This window comes from Myotis davidii, unplaced genomic scaffold (assembly GCF_000327345.1).
Source record: "Myotis davidii unplaced genomic scaffold, ASM32734v1 scaffold13, whole genome shotgun sequence".
Lineage (NCBI taxonomy): Eukaryota > Metazoa > Chordata > Mammalia > Chiroptera > Vespertilionidae > Myotis > Myotis davidii.
Window position 1 is genome coordinate 645,683 of NW_006286243.1, and position 7,079 is coordinate 652,761.

The 7,079-nt window shown below is 42.6% G+C and overlaps 1 protein-coding gene across 5 annotated transcripts in view; it reads left to right on the forward strand.

The window, feature by feature from the left end:
* Positions 1 to 83: 83 nt before the first annotated feature.
* ZNF384 (zinc finger protein 384) overlaps positions 84 to 7,079 on the forward strand; it is a 21,588-nt gene continuing 14,592 nt past the window's right edge. For 2 of the 5 annotated variants that reach the window (XM_006757581.2, XM_006757579.2), the window contains exon 1: positions 85 to 824. The gene's annotated coding sequence lies outside the window, so the exon portion shown is untranslated. Of the gene's footprint in view, positions 825 to 7,079 lie in introns of all 5 variants that reach the window. The other 3 variants (XM_006757577.2, XM_006757580.2, XM_006757582.2) reach the window with 3 other exon arrangements.

Sequence of the window (7,079 nt, forward strand, 5' to 3'; positions counted from 1 at the left end):
CTGTACGTGTGTCCGTCCCGGAACCGGAAGTGGTGCTGGAGGAGCGGGCGATGGGGAGGCATGGGGGGGCTTAGGGGGCGGGTGTCTGGCTGGTGGGTGGCAGAGTTCAGCTCCCTGGAGGAGAAGAAGGGACGTCCCAGAGAAGGGTCTTTGATGCAGGGGTGGGCGGCGACCTCAGGAGAAAGCTGCCAGGGGCTGTTTCAAGGGAGCAAAGGTTTTGGGGGCACAGCTGGGGTCTCCAATAGATAGACCCCTGTGCAGCCCGAGGGAGGTACTTCTTGGCGCAAGGCCTTTGGTAGGCAGGGGCGAAGTCCTCGGAGAAGTGGAGGGGGGAGACCAGAGGAAGTGGCTGGGCCTGAACTGGCACCGTGCCTGACACAAGGGCTTGTGCACCCCCTAAGTCCCCAGTTTCCCCTCCGAGCCAGTCCTTAGGGGCAGGGACCTTTCTCTTCCAACTCTTCTGTTCTCTGGCCCCTGGTTCCCTGTGGCCCTGAGGATCGAAGAAGAATCAATGTCTTCTTCAGGAGTGGAACCCAAACACTGGTGATAGAGATCATCTTGGTTTCTGGGAGTTAGATTTATTTCCCTTGTGTCTACAAAGGGGTGGCACTGCACTCCTGTTATTATATCCTTGCACCTTTGGATGGTTGGCTGGGGGTCCACCTGCCTTTCTGACTGACTGCTGACAGTCAAAGAATTCCTCCACAGTTCTCTGGTGTCTGCACCCTTAACTGGCCCGTGTAACCCAGACAATTTGTTTACAGAAAGTTCAGGAGCCCTGGAAAGGAGAAAGAATAAAACAACAGGAGGAAGAGAGAGAGAGGGTAAGACAATTTTGGGTTAATGGTTTTTCTGGTTTGGGGTGGAGAAGGGGTCCTAATAAAATAAGTTTCTTTGGGAGACAGTAGGACAGCATTCTTTAAGTAATAGCAATTGTAATACTGGTGTTTGCTGTGGGAGAAAAATCAGCCTTTTTCTACTATCTCTTGGGGGTACTCAGGAAGTTTTTGTGTAAAAAGTTGTCTCCATCCCCATCACCTTCTCTTCCCACCAATACTCATCAGGAATGAATTATGAGATGTGCACGTGAAATTGTGGAGTAGCGCTGCATTGTGTCCAAAGGACACTTTGGGGACAAATGGGCCCTCGTTGCTAGTATAGTCCTTGTGGCATAACTTATGGACTTGCTTTCCGACACTTGGAACCAGCAGAGTTGAGTTTAGAGTGGGGTCATATCCTTAATATTACAGCTTAGTGTTTGGTGTGGATCTGTTGAGTGATTGAATCTATGGGAGTTATTTGAATTTGATATGACAGGGTGAAGTTTTCATGACAAAATTGGTTCATAGGTAGCTTGAAGTGGATAAAACTATGAAGGATTCAAAATACAAGATTTGATGGTGATTGATTTTTAGGTAGCTTGAAAACGACAATATTGATTCAAAAGAGTTTTGAGTTCAGAGCTTATAATCCTAGGGATGTGTCTCCTAAAAATCAATTCCAGGCTGGTTTATAAAATGTGTTCCCCATAGGTTTCTGAGCCAGGTTCATGATTAAATATTAGGTGCATATATTCCTTGAACCCCAGCCTTTATTCCCCTGCCTCACATTGCCTACATCCATTATTTATAGCGGAATGGGCAGGGCAAGGGGAACCACTGAATTGTTCTTCCCACAGGTATCCTGGTCCTGTGGGAATGATGGTCCAGCAGTGCCGGGGTAGATGGTGATGGCCCATATTCCTGTTGGTCCCAAATAGATGTGGTGTGATGGTCTTTTCCAATAGAATTGGGATAAGCCTGTTCAGAGTTATTTTGTATTTGGGAGAGTTTACAGGTAGTAGGAAGGCCTCAAATTCTTTTGGGACAGTCCTTGAATGTCCTTAGGACCTGAGAAAAAGACTTTGTCTGCTTACTGAGTTAAAAATGGTGCCCTAACCGGTTTGGCTCAGTGGATAGAGCGTCAGCCTGCGGACTCAAGGGTCCCAGGTTCGATTCCAGTCAAGGGCATGTACCTTGGTTGCGGCACATCCCCAGTAGGGAGTGTGCAGGAGGCAGCTGATCGATGTTTCTCTCTCATCTATGTATCTAACTCTCTATCCTTCTCCCTTCCTTTCTGTAAAAAATCAACAAAATATATATTTAAAAATGGTTCCCTGTTTCTTCACTTCAGGCCCTTAACTAATATTGCATCCTTTCTGCAGTTGTGCATTTTGGAACAGTTTTGCTCAATAGAATGTTTGAGATCTGTGAGTCAAGTTCTTTCTGTAGTTGAATTTGAATTGATTGTTCTTTGCATCTCTATTTCTTGTAAGTGCTTCTAGTTGGTGATTACTGAGCTGGAGGCTATAGAACTGATACTTTGGGGTAGTTCCTTTGTAATTATGTGCTCTTTATATAATTTTCACTAATTGTTCCTAATAGTTCTCATCACACGGAAATATTTCTCTTTGTTCCTTTCAGGAGTACTTTGAGCATTTTTTTTCTGTTCTGCCTTCATTCTTTAACTATATGCCTTGTGAATTTTTTTTTAACAGGGTTTATTCTGTTCCATCCTTAACCCAAGTAAAACCTTAGTAGAGTTGTAAGTTATTCAATCATTCACTGATAATCATAAAATTAGATTCCAGAAGTCTTGATTCCTAGGTGGTTGAGGTGTTTCATGATTTTTCTAAAGGTTGGTTGTATTAAGAGAATATTATTTATCTGAGAAAAGAAAATCATGCTGTATTTGAAAAACAGCAAAAAATAGTGTGTACCGGGAAAGAGGTGGTGGTCTTCATCATGTATACAAAAACCACATGTTGCGGGCAGTGACATCTTTATTCCTAGATGACTGGTAGCACTGTGGAAGGATGGACAGATGGATAGAGCTCTGGTGTAAGAGTTTCAAGTCCTACTATGTGTTTTATGGATGCTATGTAATACTGTCTTTTTCTTCATCTCAGTGCTTCCAAGATATCTTTTGAGATTGAAAAAGAAATAAATATGTAGTTCCTTGAACTTCTTGAAAGAAAAGTCCTGTCCAACTTAATTATAGTAAACCTCCCTTCTTATTAACAGTGCAGTGGTAAAGTTGAAATTAGAACCCAGATTTTTTTAAAATATATTTCTTTATTGATTTCAGAGAGGAAGGGAGGAGAGAGAGAGATAGAAACATCAGTGATGAGAGAGAATCATTGATCGGATGCCTCCTGCACACCCCCCACTGGGGATTGAGCCTGCAACCCAGGCATGTGCCCTTGGCCAGAATCAAACCTGGGACCCCTCAGTCCGCAGGCTGACGCTCTATCCACTGAGCCAAGCCAGCCGGGGCAGAACCCAGATTTTCAATCTGCCAATATACTTCTCCCCACTTACTGTGTTTTTCCTTCTTTCCTGCTCTTTGGGACTATACTAGAAGTTTTCTCAGTCCAGGGCCGTGGTCGGCAAACTATGACTCGCGAGCCACATGCGGCTCTTTGGCCCCTTGAGTGTGGCTCTTCCACAAAATACCACGTGCGGGCGCGTGTACAGTGCGATTGAAACTTCATGGCCCATGCGCAGAAGTTGGTTTTCGGCCTGGGCGAGTCTATTTTGAAGAAGTACTGTTGATATTTGGCTCTGTTGATTAATGAGTTTGCCAACCACCGGTCTAGGGTAAACCAGTGCTGTTTTAGTATAATGGCACAGTCATCAAAATTGGTGCTCTGTAGAGATGAGATTTCCTCATCATATCATTGGCTTTCTTAAGGTTTCAGACTGTTAATGCATGCCTGCTTGGGTGTCAGGATAGTTTGCTAAGAGTTTCATGCCAGAAAGAGTTAAGAGGATAAGTGGTAAAGTAAACAGGTATTTGAGTGATCTTGTCCCAGGGGTACCTTGTTACACAACTCTGGGGGCACCATTTTTATGTATTTCTGGCATGAGCCTTCTTGATTCTCCATTTGATCTTATTTCAGGGATACAGAGTTTTCAGTTAGCCTTTTCAGAACAGCATTATAGCACTTATCAGGTGTCATTATGCAGGCAAATATTGCTTCTAGTTGGCCCAGCAGTACTCTCCATGAACCCAGATTTTGGGCTGACATTTTTATCAGAAGTCCACAGAGCACATCTATCATTTTGTTCTAGGAACAGCTGTGGTTCTGATCTTCAGCGTTGTTCTCTTAGGAACCAAAGCAGAGTGATAGATTGAGTATCCATGGAAGTGGAGGGGCCCTCTGGACAGCCTGGCCTTTTTACTCAGACTCCATGATTCTAAAATCAGTTATTGTGGCTAACTAAGTTTTCAAAGGATGTGGACAGAGGCTATCATCTTTAATTGCTATCATCAGAACTTCATTTTTTAAAACATTAATGAGAACTATCTGAAAAATGCATAGTCCATTCCTGCCAGTATTCTAAATTTTATTTCGTGAATCAAATCACAATGTCAGAGTATGTACTTCAGTTGTATGGTTTTGAACTCCTTTCCCTAACTTGCTCTGTTATTTACTGTTAGCCTCCAGTTTCCTTGTTTGAAAAATGGGATTACAGTACCCTACTTATAGAATTGTTAAATGATGTGAAGTTGTGAAGTGCTTAGAACAGTATCTTGAACACATTAAACACTTAATAGATGTCAGTGGTGATGGTGGTGGTAATATTGTCCACCATATCACTTTGTATGCCCCCTAGTTCCCTAAGAAACTGCTTCACCTGAGTCACTTGTAAGACAATATGAATAGATACAATCTTTTGCAGGAAGGAGAGGCCTTGTCACAGGAATTCTATCTGAGGACATTCATATTTTCAGGCTCTCAGTTCCTCCTTCCTAAATTTTCACGTCCATAATGTGTTTACTTCCTTGAGTCTTTAGAGGGATATTATATATTAGACCCTGCTTTCTTTTACTCTCCAGCCCAATTCTCTACTACATTTCTTTTATACATTACCACTCTTTTTTTTTAAAATATATTTTATTGATTTTTTACAGAGAGGAAGGGAGAGAGATAGTTAGAAACATCGATGAGAGAGAAACATCGATCCGCTGCCTCCTGCACATCTCCTACTGGGGATGTGCCCGCAACCCAGGTACATGCCCTTGACCGGAATCGAACCTGGGACCCTTCAGTCCGCAAGCCGACGCTCTATCCACTGAGCCAAACCGGTTTCGGCTACATTACCACTCTTGCTGTTTCATTTCTCTCAGCTGGAATATTAGACAAGTGGGGTTGTGAGTTAAGATTTGAACCCCTTGCAATGTTTTCAAAATCTGAATGGAGTCCACTGTCATTCAGTTGATTAAATATGGAGTTTCTTCCTGGGTGATGAGTCCTGTGTTAAAGACTCTGGAGAGGTCCAAGATGTGATCCCTGCCTCCTGAGAAGGTTGGCAAGACTGGATCCCCCTAAACCAGTGATGGCGAACCTTTTGAGCTCAGCGTGTCAGCATTTTGAGAAACCCTAACTTAACTCTGGTGCCGTGTCACATATAGAAATTTTTTGATATTTACAACCCTAGTAAAACAAAGACTTATATTTTTGATATTTATTTTGTATATTTAAATGCCATTTAACAAAGAAAAATTCAACCAAAAAAATGAGTTTGCGTGTCACCTCTGACACGCATATCATAGGTTCGCCATCACTACCCTAAACTGTAATTTGATTGTTTCTTGATTTATCTTGCCTGAGGAGGACCTGAGGCCCCTAATACTGGGAGGAAAGGCTCAGCACTTGTTTCGGAGACTGTCTGGCTTTATTGTATTTTATAACTCAGGAAGCGTGATTTACCTGCAATCAGTCCTTGGTCATTTAATATTGAGCTTCATTTGTGTGAAGCTGTCATCACAGATTTGGTTCATTGCCTCCCCCTTGCTATTATTTAGGAAAAAGTAGGCTGAAATTCAATTCTTCTTCCCTTTATAGGACTTATGAAAATTGAGGGTGCTGTTTAGTAGAGCAAAAAATGTCATGAGACTTCTGGAGAAAGATAAGGAACAGGGTTACTTTTAGAGAGAGATCCTTTATGCCTCACTTCTTTTGTTGAAAATCTTCCCTAGTTTCCTTAGTCACTACTTGAAACCAAGTTTCTGTGCGCAGTCTACCCTCCAGGTTTTAGTATCTCTGGTATCTGCTGCCAGCATTTCCTCTGCAGGACCTGTACTTGTAGGTCACAGATCCTTTCCCACCTGAAGCTTGGTTGCTCTTGGCTCAGAGTGATCATGTTTATTTCCTGCTGTTACTTGTTTCCACATTCTACCAGTCTCACTCTCCCTCTTCACCTGCTTTCTCCTGGGCTGGATCTTTCCTGGTCCAGAATTTTGGGAAGCTACTCTTGACCGACATACTGTCAATTAAGCCTTTCTAGAAGTGATCAGAATGTTAAAATGAGTGAGTGGTGCAATGCCTCGGTTCTGTACTCATCGGTGACGTGCAAAGTGATTCTGAGGGATTCATTTTCTTGATTATTCTTCACTCCCAGAGTTTTAAGCTTAATTATCATCTCTTTACAGGGAAGAACTCAAGTTCTGAAGTTCAAACTCTTAGAAACCTAGAGTTTGAGAACTACAGAGCAGGAGCTTTGTATATGTGTTCTGGCCAACTGTTGTCCATATTCTGAATCCCTTTAGGTGGAAATCTGGGCTACTGCTGCTACTGCTGGTGCTAGAACCCTTTTTAAACTGGTAACTCCTGGGGTTCTTCACTGCTCAGCTCAACATGTGTGGTGTCCAGTGTAGCACCATGGATGTTCTAATTAGACCTTGGGATCAGTGCGGTGTGTTGCCCAGGTATCATATGGTACACAAAAAATACCTTAGTTTTGATTCCTGCCAATTTTCTTCTTTAATTCCCTTGGGCATTTTGTGTTCTGGCCTAGAACCTTTTCAAGCTGCATGGAACTATAGATGTGTCGCTTGAAACTCAAATTTTTTTTATTTCAAGGAAGGAGAATTTAAGGAATAAAGGAAAAGAGGAACAGTGATAGGTATCCTGCTGTTTGAAGCTAGTCAGTAGTTTGCTTTGAGGGACTTTGGGCACATCCCTTCCCCTCTCATGACTTCAGTTTCTCCCTCCTTTCTTTCTTTCTTTCTTTCTTTCTTTCTTTCTTTCTTTC